The 25,034-nt window shown below is 44.5% G+C and overlaps 1 protein-coding gene across 5 annotated transcripts in view; it reads right to left on the bottom strand.

The window, feature by feature from the left end:
* Positions 1-21,731, bottom strand: part of TENM4 (teneurin transmembrane protein 4) — a 587,496-nt gene extending 565,765 nt beyond the window's left edge. For 3 of the 5 annotated variants that reach the window (XM_026096126.2, XM_026096128.2, XM_026096127.2), the window contains exon 1: positions 21,471-21,730. The gene's annotated coding sequence lies outside the window, so the exon portion shown is untranslated. Of the gene's footprint in view, positions 1-21,470 lie in introns of all 5 variants that reach the window. The other 2 variants (XM_064505185.1, XM_026096129.2) reach the window with 2 other exon arrangements.
* Positions 21,732-25,034: the final 3,303 nt, after the last annotated feature.

Here is a 25,034-nt window from a genome sequence, read left to right as displayed (position 1 = left end):
GCCTTATGGTCATTACATACAAGGATTGAACTGATCTAAGGACTGTCTTCACCACACATCAATTACAAGACCATAAAATGGTCTTTTGTCTTCAAGAGGCAGAATTCCTCTTCGAGGAAATTGTGGCACACTTTCGTTCCTCACAAATCTGCCCACAAACATGGGACAGAGACTGCAATGAACAATTGTGGCCAGTTATTTGATGACATGTGCTTAATGAAATTCCTTGTTGGATCATCTTTGAGAAATGCAGAGAGCGCCTATGAATCTGAAGCCCATTTCTCATTTGCTGTAGAAGACTCATAAGTAACTATATGGGAGAATATATTGCACTGTTTAGCATGGATGGATCTGTATGGATGAAAACTAAATTTCTATGTTATAGGAATTCTCCACTCAATGGTACTGTTGATAATGCCCACATAACTCCAGTGATGTCAGTGAAGTCACACTAGGCTATAACTGGACTAATGGGAATGAAAACCCATCCCATGGGTGAAGATAAAAAGATATATGGTATTAAATAAAAATAGACAGTCAGAATAACTACTTCAGCCCTGGGTAATATGTTGGGTAATAGCCTTTACTATTAGTTTTACTCATGGGAAATTTTACACTGGGAGGAGAAGCTAAATTTCATGTGGAAGAATCAATTCCTGGCACAAAAGAAAATGACAAAGATAAAAGCCATGACAAACATGGCTGAAGGTATCAGAGAAAAACAATTGCTTTTCATATTAATCATCCTCTTTTTGGATTGCCAGTGGCACTCAGTCATTGAAAATAGGGTGTTTCTAAAATTAATATATTAGAAATTTTGAATCCCAATTTGTGACAGAGTCCCTTAGAAAGGGAGGAAACTTATGTATCATTCTTCATTAATTCTCCACTTCCTTAAGAGCTTTGGGAATTATCTGTTAAAGCAGGAATGTAGAGAAGAAAAACTAAAAGAACGTGTATAAGTACATAAAGTTGGCCCCATGTCAGCAAAGCCTGGAGTGTGATAAGAAAAGCTTTGTGAAAGGACTAGGTATTTTACGATGCCACAATTATTGGTTCAATAATCAATGGTCAGGGGTTTCAAGCTGCAGTAAAAGCTACTGCTTGCCAAACCAAACACTCGGAAAAAAAAAAAAAAAAAGATAGAAAGAAAAGACAGAAAGCCTTGTACGCTGCTGCACTTATTAGTTACCATTGCCTGCAGTCATGCTTATGAACTGATGGTCTGCTGAGTTTTCCAGAGCCCAATAGCTTTCTTGAAGTGAGATGATGTGGTCCCCTAACACTGAATTTGCTCTGCCACTTCAGTTCCCCAAATGACCCATCCATTCACATAAAACCCAAACCCTTGTCCCGTCCTCTCCCATCTTCTCACTGAAGACAAGACACTGCTAATCATTGCCCTAATTTGGAGAACTGAAATGAGAACAGCTGGAAATACAAATTGGGCAAGATCATTTCTTTTTCTGTTTTCCAGCCTGTGAGGGTTTGCCTTTATCCCTGTTTGACCTTAAAGTATTAAAAAGGCATGGGCCAAAATCATCTAGGTACAAATGAATACAAATTCTCTGCCATGATCCATAAACTATTGTCTGAGCTGGATTACACTTCATAAAGCCATTTAAACTCATACACACAAAGGGAGCTGACTTCAAATAGTCCGGAGCATTATGAAGGGACTTTGACCAAGGTATAGTGAAAATAGAGCAAAAGAAAAAGCACACCTATTCTGATCTGTTTGCTTTCTCTTCTCTTTTAGTGTTTATTTTGCATGGGTATGACTGGCTACAAATGGCAAGGCCAATGAAGAACAAGGATTTTCTCCATCTAGAGGCCACCTTGATGAGGTTTGCATTAGTTTTAAATAATTGGAGTTAGTGAAACCTTTCTGTGGATCAAATTGTTTCAATTTAATGCTGGCTTATATTGGTTAAACTTGCAGTTTGAGGGAATGAGTAAATGATCAAATCCAATCAAGCCACAGTAGTTTTAAATAGTCAGCACCCATGGTCTCTGCCTGCAGAGCTGTCCACATGCTTGCTCACAGCCCTTCCCAAGTGCTTGCACTTTCATAATCTCTGCTTTAACTGTGATGCCATCATCAAGAGCTACACTAACAGATACATAGGTGATACAGACTGATGCTAGGGACAGATCAGAGGCTCAACTTTGTTTTCACTTAGATTAAAGAAAGGAAAAAACATAATTTTCTGCTTTCCTTACTTCTTTCTTTTCTTGGTAACAAGATTTGTTGGCTTGTTTCTCTTTAAATAGTGCTCATCTCTGTATGCTGTGAAGGTAGTGCATGGTGTGCCAGGTCAGGAAACTAAGAGGGGTCCTGAGGTTGCAAAAACCCAATCTGGTGCATAATGGGACACAGCTGCTTTTACTGAGATTTGTCTGGATTAACAGCAGATAACAGATTGCAGATTAAATAAATGCTATGTGTCTGTATCCATGCTTTCTCCACTCCAAACCCCTCAAAAACAGAAAAGAACCATTTTTAGATGCAGAGTTTACCTTTTCTTACAATATTTAAACTTGTTTTGGTTTTGCTTCTAACATAAATTGCTGTTCTGTCTAGATGCAGAAGGTGACACTCGGATCTCTGCTCCCTTATATTCTTTACCTGTTGTCACACTTCGGGGTATGTATGGATGTAAACTGCTATCAAATTATGTGACTTGCATTCATTTTATAGAGGTGTGAATTCATACAAAAGGTGGATAACAGCAAACAATCCAGATGATCACATGTAAGCCACCTTTCCTACAGGTTCAGGTGCTTCATATTCAGACTTGGGAGGTGTGGGTACCTCTGATCAGCCCTTGATAAGCAAAGGCATTCTGAATGGCTTTGGAAATCAAAGCTCTGCTCTGGAAGTGCAGTTGTCACCATTTCAGAAACACGCAGAGGGCAAAGGACACAATGGCTATGCACATGGGAGGCTGTAAGGAGCAGGTGCTGACTGTCCAAGTATTGTGCATACACACATTATACAGATAAGAAGGACCACTAGCCAGACCCCGTGTGTAATAGAGGATGGAAGATTTAGCTGGGTTAATTCCAGGTTGAACAACCACACATACTAAAACATACCACAAAAAAGAAAAAGAAAAAAAAAAACCCCACCTTTCCAGACCTAGAGAATTGCTATACTCCTCCTCAAATTGTTCCAGTGGTTAACTCGTTTCACAGTAAATAATATTTTGGTTTTCTTCAGGTTTCTTTGTCTAGCTTCATCTTCCTAACATGCCTTTGTTACATATGTTCAGAAGAGCCCTCTATCAGTGAATTTCTGTTGCCTCTGGAGGTAGTCAAAAGGATCAGATCCGTCCTTAACATGCACTTTGATAAGCTAAGCAGACGGAACTTCTTCCTGTATGATGTGTTACCGATCACTTAGCCATTCTCATACCTGTTTTCTAACTCTTCTTCAGTTTATCAACATCCTTTCTCTACTGCGGGTACCAAGCTAAGAAAGTATCCCAATAACAGTTAACCAAAGCCAAAAAGCGAGACTATAAATTTTGCTATGCCTATGTGAGACTCCTCGGTTCATGTATATGAGTAAAGGTTCACATTAGCCCTTTGACCACAATGTTAAGCTGAAGTCTCCTTTTTAGCTAATTATCCATCATGCGAAAGAAAACATTTTGCAGTCTGTGGCTACCTGGGCAGAATTTCCCCTATGCCAAGCACAACTTGCTTTTTATGTTCTTTAATATATGAGTTTATGTTTCCCTACATTAAAGGAGATATTGCTTGTCTCTCTAGCTTATCAAAATGTTTAGATCTCTGTCAGTATCTCCTACTCTTTTATTACCAAATCCCCCAACTTTTAGATCATCTGCAAAACTATTGGCAATGGCCTTATTTTTTCTCCCAGGTCATCGATAAACATAGTAAACCATGCAAGTCTAGGAAATGGTTTCTCATAATCTTGTAAGTGCATAAGAAAGTACAAATACCAGTAATAACTTATGGAAAGAGATTTGCACACTGTACTGGAAAAAATCCCTCTATGAATAAAATTCTCCTGTGAAATGCCCCTTCTTTCATCGACAGAGGTTAATTCATCTACGCTACTACATCCAGTATCCTTTCTGAAGGTTAAAAAACATTTCAAATTAATGTGTTGGGGTTATTAAGAGTCAACTGACATCTGTAGATTACTAAAGACAAGTAACAATGAATATTGAAACCATTATGCACTTGCTCATCTCACAGAGGGGTCTTTAACAGCCCAGTTTTCTTCTTACCTACAGTTTGATTACTGAAACAGTTTTCCTATCATAAGTCTTTGCACATATTGGATTCTGTGATGACTCTCAAAATTACACACATTACTATGAAATATTTTTGTGGCCTTTTTATTTCTTTTTTTTTTTGGTTGAAATACACTCAATGTCCTCCTGCAAAATATTCTTTGGCAGTGCCACTGTCTTTATCTCTGACTTTCAGTCACTGTTTCTCAAGTGGAAAATAATATGCCTTGTAGTTATTAATAATCATATGGAACTTTTTCAAAGAGTAGTTGGGGTGTGAAGAATATAAACCAAGGACATCCATGTCATTCTGATACCTCCCAACCCAGATATTAGCCATCTTATCAGTCATATGATATTTCTAACTGGAACCATCAAGATACAGAGCCAATAATGAGAAATGACAGGTAGCGACTAATATTCCAATTTTGCCCCAAAGAGCCTTTTCAAACACTAGAATTTGACATAGTTAACAAACTATGGCTCTGCCTTATTTCACAAATAAGAAAGGACTACAACACAGTCCCACCTGCCTGCCCTACATTGATGTTGAGAATATAAACTGACCTGAATTGCTGGTAAGATCCTAATTAGCATGGCTACAGGGTAAGCAGTCCCTCCAACATAATTATTTATTAGCTAGAATTCCCTGGGCCTTGGCCAATTCAAGCTTCCTGCCAAGGAGATCTCAAGTAGAAAGGAACCTAACCCACAGGATTTTCTGACTCTTAACATGATGAGTTCTGACAAGGAACCTGCCTTTGTTGTAATCACCCTAAGCTGGCAGGGAAAGGGGATTTGATACTCGTAGGACTGAGGAGGTTACTTCAAGGTGTCTTAGGAAGGAGGTCCCTGGTGACCACACGGTAGTAGTCCCATCAGTAGCTACTGCAATGTCCTTTTTCAAAGAAGAGGAAAGCTGCATCTGCTTTGGGTAGACTCACTAAATAGAAGTTTTAAGTGGACAGATGCTGAAAAACATTTTGACATGTTTGCCTCAGGGGTCTTTCCCAATCTGCCTTCATCATATCTCCCAGTGCAGCTTGTAAGAAAGGATGGAGGTGCCTAGTGTTAACCTTTAAATTTTTTTTTCCTGCTCTTCTTCTCTGGGAGGCTCACTGACAGAGATCAAAACTGTGATTATTATGAGCAATGTTTGAAAATATTTAGGCTTTATCAGCTTATTTTGGGTTCCTCCCTTCCTCTTGCTTCCTTCTGCACCAATTGGAAGAGCTGAGCTGCTTTTCATATGAGTGAATCTGCATCATCCCACTTTGCCCTTTTACATTTTGTCTGGTTTCTGTGGCCTTAGTACATCAGCTGCTCCAACTAATCTTAAATTGGAGAAAACTTTTAGATTTGGCATCTTTCTTTATCTCTCAGTTACATACTGCTCCCAATACTATGATTCAGAAAGAGAGAAAGCAGCCTGGGCGTGAGTGGTACTTGACCAAACAGTTAAGCTAACTGCTAGTTTTGATTTTGTCCTTCTGATAGCTCTTTTGTCAAACCAATAAGGATAAATAAAGGAAACAAAGGGACTTGATCTCACCTAGAGAGGCAGATCTTTTGTCTATTTGTATTCTAACTAACCTGCTTCATTTGGCATCTTCTGTATCCACCACAGTTTTCATATCTAGAAAACATTGAATCATTGCTGTTAAAACAAGCTGAAAAGTTGACTATATATTATTAGTAGCTGACAACTGTTTACTGTCCTTATGTGAGGAAGAGGTATCTAGCCCATAGGAGGTATCTAGAGGTATCTAGCCCATAATACCTAAAATGATAAATAAATATCTAAAATGATAAATAAATTTCTAAAATGATTTGGAGAATTCAGAAGCCAAGGGCAGTAGCATGTGAGTGATTTTGCACTCAAATCCAGTTTGCTTTTGCTCCCCTTTCCCCTAATGTCCTTTCTTCCCTCTCCTAGAAGACAGGAGAATCGCTAGCCAAGAAAAGGGTTACCCAGAATATACTGGAGACCAGTCAAATACACACTGAAATTATTTATCTCAGACAAATCTGGGATGTTCAGAAAGGAAACCAAAAGCATATATTGTAGAATGTCCCAGAATTCAACTCTTTTGACATAATACAGAATTCAGATAATTTTTAAATCTGGCATATGTTTCTTCATTGAAGCATGCAGATTTGGGAATGCGTCTATACTGAGCACAACGTATTATACACCAACAGCCCTGGACCCTGAGAACTCCTGACGGCTAAATGGCTGATCTTTTCCTAGCGGAAGCAACAATTCTAATACATATCAATGGATATGTAATTGAAAAGATCTGACAAAATTAGAAAAGATTTTGTGTGGGTGTTTGAAGAAACTGACGTTTTTACAATCTGGCCTGGAATTCTCTTCTAAGGTAGCATTGAAGAGATCAAAGCAAACACATGTAGGAACCTAATAAAACCAAATGCCCCAAAAGACAGGCCAGCTAGATTCCTACTTTCCGACCTGACTGCAAATGTGATTCCAATTCAATAATTTCTTACGAAGAATGATGGACTGGATTTCTGTAGCATAGAACAAATGCTGCTCAGACATTGCAGTGATATATTAAAGGAGGGGAGAATGAGACACATGGGGCTGTTAGGACACCAAACTGATTTGGCAAAGAGGAAGTGGCACAATTTGGAGGTTGTTATAAAACTTTTTCTATGGATAGGTAAATTAAAAGGCAAAAAGGAAAGTGGCTTGTCCTGGGTCATAAAGCAGAGCTGCAACAGAAGTCCTGATTTCCCCTCCTTTAACCTACTTATTAAGGTCAGACTATCCCCATATTAGTAAATGTAAGCTCAACTGTGTATAGTCTAATCAGGATGTTCAGAATTATATTTATATTTCAAATAAGAGGTTTAGCCAACTTTGTGTCCAACCAGCCCTAAAGCACAAGGCCCTGGAAGATGAGAGCTGGGGAGCATGTCCTGCAACAAAGCAGCAAGGAAGAGATGTCTCTATAAAGATCAAGTAAGAGTGACAGAAAAGGGATCAGTTAACTTCCCCTGTGGGACATGACGTGAAGGCTGGGGATTGTTTGGCTCCCACCCAAGCTGCCTAGCACATATGCTGTAAAAACAAGTGCCAGCTAATGGAGCGTGTCCTCATGCTCAAGAAGAGAGCAAAGTGCATCATGCTACGTGTTGTGGTGGAATCGTGCTCTGGCCAGTAGGGACCTGACAACCACAGATATGGAGAGTATGTCCATCAGGTGTTACACTTTCAATATCAATCCTTCATTCCTCCTTGTTTTCCATCCCTCTTGTCAAGGCTAGCACTGCTGTTATTCAAAAATGATAATTTCTTGGGTTTTCTCACTGTGGAAAAGAGATGGAAGGACAATGCACTTTCCTTTTGAATAGGATCACAGCTGCATGGAAGTTGACCACAATCAAAATTTTTTGTCTATGTGTTATGGGCAGAAAAATGATAACACTGTACGGATTTAATCAGCTTCACAACAGCTATTATAAAAGCCTTCTACCATGACATGAGCCTGAGATCTACACCAGAAGCATAGAGTTAAAATCAGATGAACCACATTAAACTTCCCTTATTCATCATCACAGCTGCAAGAGTCTTGCACTGAGTTACCTAGTGAGACAAGAATTACTGGATCTGGGCCAACTCCACCACGCAAAGAAGTCTAACAATCAAAGCATCATTTGTTGTGATCTTGCTGAAGTTCCAGAATCACTCCCATGAAACCTCAAAGGTGAAATGATCTAACAGAAATGGGGAGCTGTTTTAGAAAAACACCACCACATGTCACACGAAGTGTGGTTAGAGAATACGACCCAAAATGCCTTGTCTCCTCCTGGATTGACAGAAAAGTGGTTGATTTGCCATATTCAGCAAAAAATGTATTTAAAAGCTTAAAATTTGAGAGTTAACTATATTTCGTGTGTATTACTGGCAGAGCTTCATGAAATGATCAACAATTATCTTTCTCATCTATCAATTGCTTAGGGATCGCACGAGGACAGGGAGTAGGAATATGAAACACAATGTGCCAAAAACATAAAATGTGTTTTTTCTCTTGTAGCTTTCTCCATTTTTCCCACGTTTTCCATGAACATCATTCAAATTAAAGTTTCTTTTTTTTCAGCATAGCTATTTTCCCAGTAATGTGGAAACGATCAACCCCACAAAATCATTTCAACATCAGACTGGCTATCGGAAGGCACAAGTTGTTCAGGACATAGCAGAATTTCATTTTAAATCAAGAACAAATTAATACATTCAGATTTAACTTGAGCACTTGATTAACCCAAAATGAATCAAAAAATGCTGCTCATTGACATGCAAAACCATCTTTATTATATTGCTACTCATAAAACTTCATATGCAATGGCACAACTGTGCCAAAACATTCAGACAACAAAAACCAGCTTAATTTCAGAGATTTACACATGTTCCTGAAAGACTGAGATATTTGATGCTCACAACCAAACTTTAATTAAAGCTAAAATTACAATACAATGCCTCCCATCAAAGTAAGCATGCTATTTATAGCTGCGTACTTAACTCTTTGGTTGTCAGGTGCTCTGTACATCAGGATCACTAACGTTCTGTTTAGCTGAGAAATTCATTGCTCAGTGCTTAAAACGCAGCTGGAGGGAGATGCACAATATGCTGTGCTGTAATGCCACCAGAAAGATGTGTAGCTCATGAATGGCGGTTTCATGAATACAACTTGCATGCTTATCTGCTTACTTTCTGATTATCTTCCTTTAAGGTGTACAGCCTATTTGTGAAGGACAGACGGTTGAAAGCCTGATACTGCAAACAGATTGGATGCACCTATGAGAAAACCCAATACTTCAAAGAAGAGCCAAGATTTCTATGAGACTCTGCAGAGGACTAAGCGTTCAATACTTAAATATAAGGCCCAGCAGAGTAGCTATTTGCTTTTTATTAGGGGAAGCTGGTTTAGAGAGGAAGCTAGAGTTATGAGGGGGCTCTAAAGTAATCACTTAACATACATAGGGTTACTTAACAACACAGGATCACAGCTTGAACACTAGTATTTAATGTTACAGCCTGACAGTCATAATTAAAGCATAACCCCCTCTGCCATCATCACCCAAAAGTCGACTTCCAAATCCAAATTCTTCTCATGTAACTGAGACACCTAAGCCAGGTCTGAATAAACACCTTCACTCTTATATAGTCAGTGACAAGCATAGGCACTTCAGAGGAAGGCTCAAATCTTAGATGAGCTGAATCTTTTCCAGGAGGTGCTGTCTTGTCTTCACTGACTACACAGGGAATAGAGGTGACTACCATCCAAACTCAGGGAATTATGTCTGGCTGAGGTGAATCAGGGCTTCAGTACGCGGAGACATGGCAAAGTACATTGCACTCGATAAAGAAGCCACATGAATCACGTTTTGCATGGTATAATTAGGGAGCTGTTGCAGATATTTACCCCTGGGGGCTATGCGAAGCCATCTTCCACTAGCTGTGTCAGATACATTATTAGCACAATTTAGGTTTAAGGATCTCAAGATTATGCTCATTAATACTAGTCAGGTGATAATGATGGGATGCTTTGAAAACCACACTTTATCTGCCATTTTTAAGGACAGAATAATCCAATGGCAATTCCACAAGGTAAAAATTAGATGCTCTGACAGCCTGAGAGAGCCATTTTCAATGGTCATATATATTGCTAATGGGCAACTGGAAGAACAGCACAGAGAAAACTATGAAATATCCAATATCTCAGATAGAAAAACAAATATCAGGTTATAGACAACAGAGCATGAAGCATGATCCCAATCTATAGAAGGTTTCCTTTCAAAGCTCGATGTCTACTTGCAGATATCCAGTAAGAGCCTACACATTAATTACAAAAGGAAAAAGATAAGAGTTCAATTCATTTAGTTCTTTTGTTCCAGGCATTTTATAGCTGTCGGTCTGAAATTTTAAGAGGCCCACAGTGAAGATAACCATAGGGTATGGTTAACAGGGTAACTTGGGACTTAAAAAAAAAAGGGAGAGGAAAAAAAAGGTGTACTTCCCCCACATATGGTTCTAACAGATGTAGTTTTAAATTACCTTTGGGACATAATAATGTTTTTTGATGGACTGAATGTTAAATAGTTGGCTCCTCCTATGTGACAGACATGAGAGTTCAGTGGTTTAAGCAGAAAGCTCCCCATTTGTGTCTTTAGCTGGCACATACTTCATTTTCAGCCCACGCTGGCCAGTATGATTTAATACCTTGGCCTGATGTCCTTCTCACCAGCGAGAGAAAGGATAAAATGGGATTAAAGAAATGAAACAAAACAAAAACACCAAAACCCCCACAGCAGACAATGCCAGGCTGTCTGCATTGTTTCTTACACAACAACTCCTGCAGCCCTGCAATGGAAACTCACTGGAGAGGACAGCTGAGGAAGAAAAATGTTAAATAATTCAAAGCCACTACCATCAAGTCTGATGTAGGTATAAAAATAGTTACAAAACACCACTCTCCATGTTTTCATTATAGGAACTTTGACTTACTAGGAAACATCAAAAACATCCCCAACCCTACCACCCTCCCATTCTAGTACATTCAATTAGTCAAGCATTCAAAATGACATCAATTTCCAAACCAGCCTTCAATTTTCATGGCTATGTCACATTTCTGCACTGAGGAAACCAGCACAGCTCCACAGCAGGAGTTAAGAAGTCTGATCCAGAGCCCATTAAAACCAACAGGAGACTTTGAATTAACAGTAATGATCCTTAGATCTGGCCCGGGTTTAGGTTAAAGTGCTGCTCTGCTTTGGGATTCGAGAGTGGTAGGATATCACCCGTTCTTGTTATCTCCCCAAAATCTCTGTGGCTGGGAATGTCCACTTCCACATATGCAGCCTGCAAAAGCTGTGCACATTTCAAAAAAAGGCCTTCATGAAATATTCAGGGAAACATGATGCAAGGCGAGCTACCATACAGTCCGTGTGATGGCTGTGAAGTTAACTCAAGGTATTTTCATTTGAACAGAGGGAAGGAGAGATAAACAATCCTGAGTATTGACAGATGAAGAACATGTGCCTGCACACACACACGTACTTGATCAGAAGCTTTTCCTGCGGTTGGGTGTAGGGAATGGAAGTAGTAACTGACAAGTAAAAAGTACCCTGATTTCTTTTTTTATTTATCTTTTTTTTGTTTCATGCACGACAGAGATGTTATGTAATTGTTAGTCACTGATGCTCTGAAGAGGGGCAAAAAACAGAAAAAAAATATAGCAATCGTCAATACGCAGCAGAGCAGCAATCTAAACAGCTCTAGCACCAAAAAAGCTGACATAGGTCCCTCCATTCCTTCTATTCTCCGGGTCCCCACCCCAGTCCACCCTCCTCAAAGGACCCACTTTGTTCCCCAGTGCCAGCTTCCCATAGCCCTTCCTTCTCTATTCTCATCTTCTCAACCAGGCCCTTGCTGCCTGATTATCTCAGGAGAAGACAAAAAAAAAGCCAAAAGAGATAAATACCTAAAATTCAACAAAACATTAATTATGCAGAAGATGAAACATAATGCAAAACTAAGCGGTGCAGGTGTACAATAAGGTTGTTCCCTGGAGCCCCTGATTGGCAGGGTTTGGCACAGACATCCACAAACAGATGACATTTTAAGGCATATGCGGGGTATGCAGGCATGAAAGCAGCTTCCATAAGAGTCATTTGTGTCTCCCTCCAATCCCAAGTAATATTGTTGCAGAGCACCGGCAATAATATGCTGTAAAACTCAAGCCCTAAAACAAGCACTGCTCAGGCAGATCCAAGTGCCTGACAACAAACAGGGCTTTAAGTAGCAGAGAGGTGGCTTTGGTCAGACTTTCTTGCAAGATGAAAGCCTAAGGAAAAGGGTACCCTGAACTTCCAAACCGTGAGCATCTTTGCAGGCCATCACCAAAATGACACGGATTTTAAGATAGTAAGGAGTGAATCTTGGGGCACGGAGGGGAAGGGGAAAGAATCAGGCTGTGAGAGGATGAACTGAGTCTTGGTAATGAAGCTATTTTTTGGTTCAGGACTTGGGTGTTCAAGTGTGGATGAGGCAGGGCTGGGAAGCGAGGAGCTTAATATACTCTTTGGGGGAAGAGCAGATGCTCTCTAGAAAGAAGCTGAAGAAAAAAAAGACTCTGACGCTGCCGATGAGAAGCAAAAACATCTGAGCCACAGAGAACCCTACAGTCAGGTGTCACAGGACAGACAGGCTGTTTGCTTTTACTCAATATCAAATTTATTTTGTCAGCTATATTGTTGTTCAGATTATGCCCTGGACAAGAATAAAAGTCAAAATGAGAGCCTTTTCCATTGCTGGGCTTCCTGATCCTCCCCTGAAGCCTCCAATTATTACGGAAAACCTATTCTCACAGTACTGAGTAACTAGCTGGGTGATAAAAACATCAGATGAGATTCAGTGTCAATAAAAGCAAAGTAATGCATAAAAGGAGAAACAATTCCAACTATAAATACACAATGTGGGCTCTACATTAACTGTTACCACCGAGGAAGGAGAAGGGGAATCACCATGGTATGTCCTCTGCAATTATTAGCTTGCTGCTTATGCCAACCAAAAACGCAAGGAGAATGTTAGTATTTATTAGGAAAAAATTTGACAATGAAAACTGAAAAAAAAATCATTTTGCCACTGTATAAACCAATGTTGCATTCCTGCCTTAATGTCACATGCATTTTTGGTCAACCCATCTCCAAAATATATAGTAGAATAGCAGAGATAGTAGGATAGTAGAAAGATAAAGAAACGGTAACAAAGTTTTTCAGGAATATGGGAAGATTTTTGCAAGAGGATGAGGAGGACCTCATAGACAAAATAGACCAGGAATTTTCAACTAATTCAAAAGGAATAATGAAAAGCAGGTGGAACAGAGCTCTATCAAATCACAATGCCTACAATGCACAAACTGGGCGTTACGTGACGGAATTACTAAATTGTGAGATTAAACCTCAACAAAAGGAAGGCTTTTTCACCCAGTGCATAATTTTAAATTTTGATTTTTTTTTTTTATTGCAGGATATCATGACCATCACAAGCATTCACAGGGTTCAAAAGGAATTCAACAGGTTGATGGAGGACAGCTACTCCAGCAGCTGCTGAACAGGACGGCCCAGCAAACTGCCCAGAAGATGGTAAAGTACAGTGAGAAGGTGCACACTGTATTTTAATATAAATAGCATTTAGGCTTTGTATCAGCATGATACAATAGCTGTCAATGCTTGACAACCGAGGAAAAATGTCTTGGGTCTTGAGAATAGTTTATAAACTGACCGCCTCTAAAAGGCTGCTTGTCCTTCCCTCTTTATGCCTTCTCCCGACCATGTGCTCCCACCACACAGAGTCAATGTCACTCGCTAACTCAGCAGAAAACTAACTTTGCAAAAGACAGAGCTAGTTGTGTGCTGGGTTAGTGATTTAAATGAGAAGATGGGATATTTCCTGAGGCAGACACAAGGGGAGGGGGCTGGAAGGACAAGACCTGGAGAGGGAGGACACCAGATGGGAAGGAGAAAGGGGAGAGCACCACCCATGTCCTCTCATGGTAATGGGTCCTGTGGTTGGCTCAGATGTGAAACCATAGCCTTAGCAGGCACCTATATCAACAATAAAAAAAAAGAAAAAAGCTGATTGTACAAAAAAGTATAATGATCTGCTTTTCCAGTTTTGAGGTTTCGTTGTTGGTCCTTTTTTTTTTTTTTTTGGGCTGTGATTTCCAATCAAAGTTACTGCTAGAAGAGAATGTAGTCCTATTAAATCAGTTTTCTTCTGTCAGAAGGATCATGAACCCAAAGGTGAGATACATGGGAATTTGTGTGATTGTTCTGTCAATGCAGCATCTCTTGGGATTTCTTCGCTTTTAATCCCGTTCTACAAATCCTGCAATCTTGTATCCCTTTGATGCGGCTTTGTGGGATTCTCATTAGTTGTATTCACTTTTTCTTTCCCAGGAAGCCTGAGATCTTGCTGTCTGCTAACATATGCTGAAATGCGTGTGTCAGTTTTATAATAAATTTCCGATATACAAAAATATCTGTCAAACACACAAACTCAAAATCAGCATGCAACAAAACCTGAAGTTATCTTTGTATTTGTGAAAGGCAAAGTTAGTAGTGTTGTCGATTTTGGGAAGAGCAAGACAGCTTTAATAATAAAACACCATTTGCAGTTTCTCATAACTATACTAAGCAAATTGTTTGGGCTGAAAATTTCCATGCCAGCTGTCCGCCTCAGGCTGAAGTTTTTTGGAAATTTTCAGTCAAAACAGTTCAGCAGTTTCTGAGAACAAGGCGAGGGAAAAATATGTTGTTTGACTCATGTTAAAAAAAGCCAATAACCTTCTCTCTAAGCTCTTTTCTGGGATTTCCAGGACTTGAAATTTGCCTGGGAGGGGACTATACTTCTTTTCATGAATACTGTGCGAGTCTGTGTGAGTCTAGCCAAGCACAGACACTGCTGATGAAGCGCTGTTGCTGCACGTGCTTTGATGCATTTGGACATGCTTGCCAGCTTCAGTCACTTAAATTTCCACCTGTGTGGGACTAAACAAGATGCTTTGTGTTGGGGGATGCTCCAGTTCTGCTTGCCAGCATCAGAGCTGAAATCAGAGAAACTCTCGGTGAGCCCCAGCACGGAGGAGCTGAGCCAGGCTGGGGTGAGAAGCCTGCAAAAAGGAGATTTGGTAGACGAAAACAGTATTTCAGAGTAGGGCTCAGGGTGAGGGAGAGACAGGAGATGAGGGCAGGAGCGGACTTGGTGGGATGGATCCGTTTTGGGGAGCACACTGTGAAGCCAAGCAACGAGGATCTGTAATATCCCCAGCCTGGACGTGGGGCAGTGAGAGTGGGAAGGGGAACGTGACCACTGAGCTCCATGTCTCCTGCACTGCAGAAGCAGGGAGGTGTGCAGCAGCTCCATGGAGGACGGAGCGAAGAGGAGGAACGTGTTTCAGACTGAGGAAGCTGAACGATGCCACGAGACCGCGGGCGACGCTGGGCAATCACTTCCACCCAACCTTTCCCAACCGTCCCGAAGCTAAGGGTGTTGCAACCTCTGGGTACTCATCTCGAGAGCCTGGAGTCTGATCTGCTGACGTGTCCAACGCCCACAACAGCAATTAAAGCCCGTGTGAACTTCGCTTTGCTTTGCCACCGTGAATAACCCCTGACTGTGGCTCTACCCGCAGGAGCACAGCTTGAGAGGAGCTCTGGAGGTTGCTTTCTGCTTTCTAGCGCCGCAATCTGTGCCAACACAGAAAAGCTGATCACACCTTAAAACCCATCCACACGGAGGGCTGTTTTCTAGCTTTTTTTGTTCCTGGCTGGCAGAATCAGTGCTGTACTGAGCCCAGCCAACCAATACGGTGTGTATCAAGGAGCAGGAAGCAAATTTGAGCATCTCTCACGCTCCGTCAGTTTTTCTAACCACTCCTGGCAGTCAGCTCTGAAGGCTTTCTGAGCAACCAAAACGCTCCCTTCCTATTCTTTATTAGGTTAGCTAGACGAGGAGGAAACGGTTTTCAACGCACAGCAACCTTGTGACAGTTTGAAAGGAACTGGCAGAATCCTGAGAACTCTTCGTTACTGAATTTAGGAGTTTTTACATTTATAAGATTGGGACATTTAAATCCAGGGGAGCCGGTGGAAGAGATGGTTAATGACTGTGTGGCCTCTGGGCTACTCATGCTCTGGGACTGAATCCTGGTTTCTTTTTCCATCCCCACGGTATTATATAGAAGGCCTGGTTTTATGCATAGACCTCGTATTTCCCATACACCAGAGCACAGAGCACAGCTCGAGAGCAAAAGTTTTAAGCAGGCTTAAGATGTTTAATGCGCTTGACCCCTTATTGCATACATGACCCAAGGTTGAACTAAAATGAGATTTAATCACGCTATTTCCTAACTTTCGGGTGCTTAACGAGTAATCTCAGTAACGATATTTTGAAGACTGCACAGGCAAACACACGAGTAGGTAAGCAACACGATTTCTATGCAGTGTTTAAAAGAAAAATGATGCTCGATAATCATCTAAAACCTAAATCAATGGGCAGAGAAACATCTCCTCCATCCACGCTTTCTGTTGCTGTCTTGGTAGCACATATCTGCCGCCTGGGCTTCAGGATCAGTGTTAGCAGTGAGGCAGAATTCGGGACTGCTGTAGCTTTCCTCGACTGTAGAAAATGCTACTTTACTCAAGCCTGAGGAGATATCAGTGAAATCTAATTGAATTATCCCCATTTAAATGGACTGATAAATGTGATTCAGCAAGCCAATCCAGCTAAATCGACCATCAGCAACTCCTTGCTTCTTTATTTTTTTCTCCTCTCCCTATCTCTTTTTTTAAAAAAACAAGGATATGTCAAATCCTAGAAAGCTGGTCTTACCTTGGAATAGGAAACTTAACCTGACAGACCTATTCTGTCTCGTATCGCCTTTTCCTCCTCCTGACTGCCAGTACGCTGGAGGGACACAGATTTCAGCAGCTTGTGCTTTTAAGGACATCCTTACTGAAAACATCACCTCCGCTGATAAGCAACAGGGCAACATGAGATGAAGTTTGGATTCCCCTCCAGAACAAACCGCTTCATCCACATATATCATATATCAGCAAGCTGATATAAAGGCATAAGTTTTTACCGAAGTAACGCTTAAATTTCCCGCAAGAAATGCCTGCCACTCCGCATAACCCAGCGAATGTGCCCTCCTATCCGCACATCAGCTCGGCCTTAAAGATGCTCCAGAAAGATGATTCAGGAGATCAGGCAAAGAAAATACTTCTATGAAAATCCTTAGACTTATCAGCACGGTGACAGTGAACCGGCGCAGGGAAAGGCAAACTATGTTTTTTTGCCAAGTAGAAACACAAGTGCTGGAGCCCCACCACAGCACCACTCCTCAAGCTATGGTGAGTAGTCAAAGACAAAATTTCATCATGATTCTTTCCACTTTTTACCAACGGCAATGAAAGAATCTAAGCCTGTATATTTTAACATGTTTCACTGCAAGACTTCTTCCCTGCAGCATGTTGGTCAGGGATCCACGAATACCTGGTTCCCCGGCAAGGGATGCGGATTGCGCTGTCAAAGGGCCCAGCAGTGCCAGGTGAAAGCAAAACCAGAGTATTTTAGCTCTTTGTTACAATAAGCCAGGTTGATAGACCTTACAACAGGGCAGGTAACAGCCAGTCTTTAAATCTGAGTTGACACCAATTTAAAGAGTTTCACCCCTTTGAATCAAGCCTAAGACAGACAGTTTTGAGCCGTTTCACCTTTTGATATTACAGTTATGCATTTTTTAAAACCCAGAATAGTTGGCTTTAAAAAGGAAGAAAACAGACTCTCAAGCATCTACAGAGATAAGATAAAAAATATCAAAGGAGCAAGTTTTTGTTTATTCACTTTTCTCCCCCCCCCAGTAATTTTTTTTAAATTGCCCTGATTTGAAACCCTGATAAGAAGCTGCGTATGTCGTACAATATCCATCTTGCCAAATCTCTCTCGTCATGCTATTACTGCGATATTTGTAACTTTTGATCTGGAAACATCAAGTTACATAAGATCATGGCTGTACTTCTTGCAAAGATATGATTCTGTCAGAAAACGAACCAGTGAAGCGGGAACTCTGACAGAGCTGGCAAAGACTTTCCCAGGGAAAGGAGAGTCTGGCTGAGCATCTCGGCTGCTTCCAAGTGCAAGTGCTCAATGTTTCCTTCTCCTGAGCAGAGAAACGGTGAGCTACCAGGTTAAAAATAATCCGAGCGGGGCTCCTAATTGGAATATTGTGCATGTTTCAGAGGGAATGAAATAACGTTTCAGTTATTATGCACCGCAGGAAGCTAATCAAATAAAACAAAAGCAAAAACAGCCCCTCACTTTGTAAAACAAAAGGGAACATCATTTTCCCTTGCCAGTGCACTATCTGCTCACTAAAACCAAAGGAAAGTATCTAATTTAAACTATTCAAGTGAAATAATTAAGTTACAAAGACTTTTTTTAAAAAAGCGTTTTTTGTGCAAAGCTCTCTCCTTCCCCAGACCCACCAAAAGCAGGGTGACATCTCCCCTTTTCCATCCCTGTAGTAAAATCATCAGAGAAATGATTTTCTCCTCTCCCTCCCCGATCAAAACCAGATAAGCAATTTTCTCTCCTCTCAGTGATCCTTCCCCTGCTTTGTACCCTCTCAAACCTAACCAAAAAGGGGAGTTGTGAAGTTAACTTATGCACCTCCTTTTGCCTTTTTCCCTCCTTCCTCCGCCAAAGAGCAGCCTGAGAACCTCTTTCCGGGTGAAAGACCCTCCCTCTCCCCCGAAACACAAGATCGAGCCACCGGGTCATGGTTTTTTTTTTAGAAAAAAAAGAAAAAAGAGACAAACTGAAAACCTCCCCTAGTAAAACCACGCGCACCCGCGAGCGCGGACGGATGGGAAGGAGGGTGAGGCACATCCTGTGCCTGCAGCAACATGACCCATGCTAGTGCTGGGGCGGTTCCTCCCCCACCCCGGGGAGTCTTTTTGGGGGAAAAGAGGGAAAAACTGAAGCAGGTTGGGTGCTTACCCTCCCTCTCCTCCCCCCGCCGCCTCTTCCCAGGAAAATCCTGCGCAGAGCAGCAGATCCAGCCTGGGGGGGGGGGGGGGGGGGGGGGGGAGCAGAAACCCGGGGCACCTCGCGCATCCCTCTGCCCTTCCCCAAATCTGCTGGGACCAGCTCGGCCACCGCCTCGCCCCTGCGCTGGGGCTCAGTCACGGGGCGCAGGGATCATGGCAGCGAGGAAATCCCAACGGCCCCGAAACAGCCCGCGCCGGCGACGGATTCATCCGACAGAATGGAGCAGGCTGGGATGGAGGAATCGGACGGGGATGGGCAGCTTGCAGCGGCCCCCAAACGGCAAATCCCCTTTTAATGCAGGAGAGAGCAGAGCCGGCTGCTTTGGAGGCTCGTCCCTTGCAAATCAGCGCAACGGAGAGAGGGATGCGGCTTCCTACCCCTATCCCCCCACCATACACATACCATACTAACTAATACATATAAATATATATATACACACAGACATATGCTTGCATATACATATATATATATATATATACACGCATATATGCATGCATATAGATATATAGATAAATAGATATACGCACTCCCTGTTTTTTCCACCCAAGCCTATAAAAGTGTTACAGGCTGAGACGCCAAGTGGGAGGCGCCTGGCTCCGCAAAGGCCAATGAAATAAATTAAACACAAATTACTGGCTCAGCCCCAGCTCCTCCGGACTGGGGGGGAAGGTTCGGCTTTCCGACGACCTGCCCTCGCCTCCCCGCCGCCGGGGCTGGGCCGGCCGAGAGCCGCCGGTCCGGGGGGGCGGCTGGCGGAGCACAAGGCGTAGCCGGTAAATGTGGGGTATTGCAGGCACATATGGCGCACACGCGGGGAGCAGGGCGCTTTCCCCGGGAGAAGGGGGGCCACCCTCCCAGGCAGCCAGTTTTATCGGGGTCAGCGAGGCAGGAAGGTGCCGGCCTGGGGGGGGGCTCTGCGAAGCCGCCCCGGCCAGCTGCTCCTCCAGGGCGGAGAGCGCCGGGGGTGCTCGGGGCTCGACACCCCACGGCAGAAGTTTGCCTAGGAAGGCACCGGGGCAACTTCCAACTTCAAAGCCTTGCTCTCCTTTCCTCATCTGGTGTCACTCCCTCAACACTGAACTTTTCTAAGAAAAAAAAAATACATATATAAAACATATATGTATACCACCATGAATTCAATACCAGGCTTCAGTGCAAAAAGTTAAGAATGCTCATCCAGATTCGGGGAGGTGGGTAGATTTTCTTTTTTATTTTGGTTTAAGGGTTTTCAGGGTTTCTTTTTTGGGGGTAAAAAAGTGTAAAGAATTGAACTTTCCTGGAGGAGCCCTGAGTAAATGCATTCAAGCCACAGAAAGGGTCTTGTCTATCAAGTCGAGAAGTATTTAGTGAGATCTGCTTTGACTGTATGGAAGGAATATTTCAAAGACTGCGCATCCCAGAAGACAAGGAGGGCTGCTGCATAAGTATGTATTTTCTAATCTTTCCCCCAAATTATGGGCTTACATGGTTGTAGCCAGCGCGACGTTCACATGCACATGGTAAGAAAGAGTAAATACATACAGCCTCATGCAACACAAAGTTTTTTTTGTTTTGTTTTTTTAAGATTTGAATACCTTAACTAATACTGATTTCAAAGTAAAATATCCCAGACCTCCCAAAAATATTGTTTTAATCAAAACAAACAAAAAAAAGGATAACTGTCCCTTGGTAGCAGCCTGATTTTAATGTTCTGCAATCAGAATTTGGTTTTCAAAATGCAAACTGCTGAGAATATAAGCATGAACCACTGCATTTCTGCCAGGCACCCGCACATCTTTTCCCAAACGCCACACCAGTTGGGTTTGGATTTTTTTCTCCCAAGACTGGAAGGGCACGGCTGGAAGTAGGGCTTTAAACATTGCATGTCTAAGAACTAGAATAGTCTTCCAAGTTGCGGTAAAGCACATTTTTCGTATTTTTTTTTCTCGGAGACCACATCTCCCCTTGGAAAATGGGAGATTCCCCCCCCCCCCCTTTTCCCCATCCCCAAGTCTAGCACAGATCCAAATGTAAACACACACACACTCCCACACCACCCTGCAGCAGGGCACGGGGACGGGGCGTGGGGTTCAGCTTTGTGCAGCTGAGAAAGCCCGAGACTTTTATTATTATTATTATTTTTTATCCCCTTGCTTTTACTATTACATAAATGCCACCGACTGATCTTAAAGCTGCATCCTTGCTCCGGCGCCTGCAAATCTGCGCTGCTCCCTCCGCTGCGCTGCGAGGGGTGCAGAGGGCAGGGCTGGGGGGGTGCATGGGAGAGACCCCCCCCCCAAAAAAAAAACACCCCAAACCCTGGGACCCTGGAGCAAGGGCTGGTCCCCAGCGCCTCCAGCATCTCTGCCGGAGCTGAGATGTTTGCTGCAAAGTGTGCGGAGGGAGCAGCCGAGCGAGCTGTGCGGGGAGGCAGGGATGGCTGGGGAGGAAAAGCTGGGATTCAGGGAGCTTCTCCCCAGCTCCAACCCCTATGTCTATGCGTTTTTTTTGGGGGGGGGGGGGAGGGAAAACGGGAGGCAGGCGAGAACACAAAAATGTACTTTCGGAGCAAAACGCAAGCTTACCATGTCTGCAGGCTTCCCCCCACCGAAACGCCACTTTATGTGTCCAGCGATCCCAAAGTGGGCAACTACGGCCAGGCGCCGGAGCTCATCGCAGCAGGCGGCTCGACCATGCACCGCCACCACCCCCAAAAAATGGAAATCAAAAGCGAAATACAAAATAACAAAAATAATTTTAAAAAAAAGAGACCGGTCCAGCTTCTTTCCTGGCAGGAATCGTCCCTGGTAGGACTGCCCAAAATAAGCAGCTGCAATCCAAAGGCTTTATTTAAAGCTTCCCCCCTCCTCCTCCTCCTCTCCTTGCCTCGCTCTCTCTCTCCCTCTCCCTGTTACACACAGAGAGAAAGGGAGACACACACAGGTTACATGAATGGGAGGCAGGAGCCGGCGCTCCCGGCTCCGGTGACAGGCGCACACGCGGCCCGCTGCTGCGCCGCCGCCTCCGCGGGCAGGGGCACGGGCGTGCGGTGGGGTGGGCGTGGGCATGGGGTGGGGTGGGCATGAGTGTGCCGTGGGCACGGCACGGACACGGACATGAGGTGGGCACGGGGTGGGCATGGGGGTGGGGTGGGCACGGGGTGGGCATGGGGCTGGGGTGGGCATGGGCATGGGAGTGGGGTGGGCATGAGAGTGGGGTGGGCATGGGCATGGGAGTGGGGTGGGCATGAGAGTGGGGTGGGTATGGGTGTGGGGTGGGCATGGGCATGGCGTGGGGTGGGCATGAGAGTGGGGTGGGCATGGGTGTGGGGTGGGCATGGGTGTGGGGTGGGCATGGGCATGGGGTGGGCATGGGCATGGCATGGGTGTGGGGTGTGCACGCACATGGACATATGATGGGCACGGGCACAAAGTGGGCACGGGTGTGGGGTGGGCATGGGCATGAGGTGGGCATGGGTGTGGGGCGGGCATGAGCATGGTGTGGGATGGGGTGGGCACGGGCATGGCGTGGGGTGGGCATGGGAGTGGGGTGGGCATGGGCATGGGCGTGGGGCATGGGCATGGGCGTGGGGTGGGCACGGGCACAAAGTGGGCACGGGTGTGGGGTGGGCATGGGCATGGCATGGGTGTGGGGTGTGCACGCACATGGACATATGATGGGCACGGGCACAAAGTGGGCACGGGTGTGGGGTGGGCATGGGCATGGCGTGGGTGTGGGGTGTGCACGCACATGGACATATGATGGGCACGGGCACAAAGTGGGCACGGGCGTGGGGTGGGCATGGGCATGGCATGGGTGTGGGGTGTGCACGCACATGGACATATGATGGGCACGGGCACAAAGTGGGCACGGGCGTGGGGTGGGCATGGGCATGGCATGGGTGTGGGGTGTGCACGCACATGGACATATGATGGGCACGGGCACAAAGTGGGCAAGGGTGTGGGGTGGGCACGGGCATGGCGTGGGGTGGGCATGGGCGTGCAGTGGGCGTGGGATGGACATGGGATGGGCACAGGCACGGGGTGGGCATGGATGTGGGGTGGGCATGTCATGGACACAGACATGGACATGGGATGGGCATGGGGAGAGGGAGGAGATGGGGATGGACATGAGGTGGTTATGGGGAGAGGGAGGGGATGGACATGGGGGCATGGGCACAGCATGGGCATAGGCATGGAGAGAGGCACAGACATGGGGTGAGCGAGGGCATGGCATGGCGTGGCATGGGCGTGGACACTGGATGGGAATGGGCATGGGGAGAGGGAGGGGATGGCTGTTGGGGGATATGGGCTAGGCATGGACAGAGTCACAGACATGGGGTGGGCATGAGCATGGCATGGTGTGGACATGGACATTGGATGGGCATGGGCATGGGCAGAAGGAGGGGATGGGCATGAGGGCATGCGCTAGGCATGGACAGAGGCACGGGCATGGGATGGGCATGGGGAGGAATGGGCATGGCAGGGAATGGCACGGGCATGGCATGGCAAGCATGGCCATGGAATGGGCATGGGGGGCATAGCATGCGCATGGCAGGGGAATGGGGAGGGGGTGGGTATGGGGGACATGGGCATGGCATGGACAGGGGCATGGACATGTCATGATGGGCATGTCAGGGGCATGTCAGGGCATGGGCAGGGGTACAGACATGGGATGGGCATGGGGAGGGAATAGACATTGGGGTGTGGCATGGACATGGACATGGAAAGGGTATGGACATGGGGAAGGAATGGGTATGGACATGGGGAAGGGATGGCTATCAGCATGGGGGGGCATGGGCATGGCATGGGAACAGACATGGGATGGGCATGGGTATGGGCATGGCATGGGCATGAAAATGGGCATAGGGATGACATGGGTATGGACATGAGTAGGACATGGGCATGGCATGGGCATGGTATGGGTGCGGGAAGGAATGAGCATGGGGACAGGATAGGATGAGCATGGAATGGGTATGGGGAGGACTAGGGATAAGGTGGGATGTACTTGTGACTGGGAATGGGATGAGCATGGGATGAGCATGGGGAGGACTGAGGATGAAGTGGGATGGGCATGGGGTGGCATGGACATGAGGACTGGGATGGGATGAGGATGGCATGGGCATGGGGAGCTGGTTCAGGTGGTGCCTCCATCCCTCAGCTCTGAGAAGCTGCCCTTCCTTTCCCTGGGGTCGGGTGGGCTCTAGCCTCTGCACATGCAATGTGGGGGAAATCTCTGTTCCTTCCTCACCTCCAGTTAGGTGATTTGTGTAACATCTCCCTTGTGGAGTGAGGAAGCATCCATTCATAACAGTGTTGTCCAAAGATTTTTTTTTTTTGAATCACACATCCATAATTATGTTACTTAATAATTTAAGTAAAAATCCTCGGGGAGGAGAAGGTCCTCGAGATATTAGTTGCATCATTTAGGGTTACTTCTTTGTGGTGAGGAAGACCATTGCTGCCAGTTTCTGTCTTTTAAATATGTTTGGTTTTTTTAGTTTAAACTGTAGTGACAGGGAATTAGGGCTATTTAATGCTGCTATTCAGTGTGGTCTGAAGGGAGAAAGGGTGGTGCTGTTTCGAAGCTATAGCATCAGGCCCTGCCACTGCTTTGCTGCCCGACCTTGGGCAAGTCCCGGATAACTTATCCCCGCCAGGATTCATCATGACCTGTTGCTGTTTACACATGTTCTGCCATTCTCCCCTTCACCAAATAATCACTCTTCTCTGTTTTAGGTCCCTTCTCAAAATTTACTCCAAAAACTTTGCAGCGGCAACCTCTGCATGGCTTATGTCAGCATCACAAATCTTGGACCGTCACTGGATTAGGCCCTAAAACTGTATTGTGAGAAGACTGCTGCACATAATGGACTGCAGTACTTCACGCCGTGCTTGGAGGTACATGGGGATTGCCCTCTTCATGGTGTACCTTTAAATCAGCCAGGTGCAAGTCTGCTATGTTCAGCTTTTTTTCTTTCCCCTCATCCTAAAATTTCAAGTCTTTGAGGAAAGCAAGAAAGTAAGATTGTATTTTATTCCAAAGTCAGAAATCAGGGCACAAAAGGCGCACTGCAAATCAGAACATAATCTTGAACAGCAGATTTCTTGATAGAAAGGTCTGCTTTGCAAAATAGCTGCTGCAGTTCA

Source organism: Dromaius novaehollandiae, chromosome 1 (assembly GCF_036370855.1).
Source record: "Dromaius novaehollandiae isolate bDroNov1 chromosome 1, bDroNov1.hap1, whole genome shotgun sequence".
Classification (NCBI taxonomy): domain Eukaryota; kingdom Metazoa; phylum Chordata; class Aves; order Casuariiformes; family Dromaiidae; genus Dromaius; species Dromaius novaehollandiae.
This window is presented reverse-complemented; position numbering and strand designations above follow the sequence as displayed.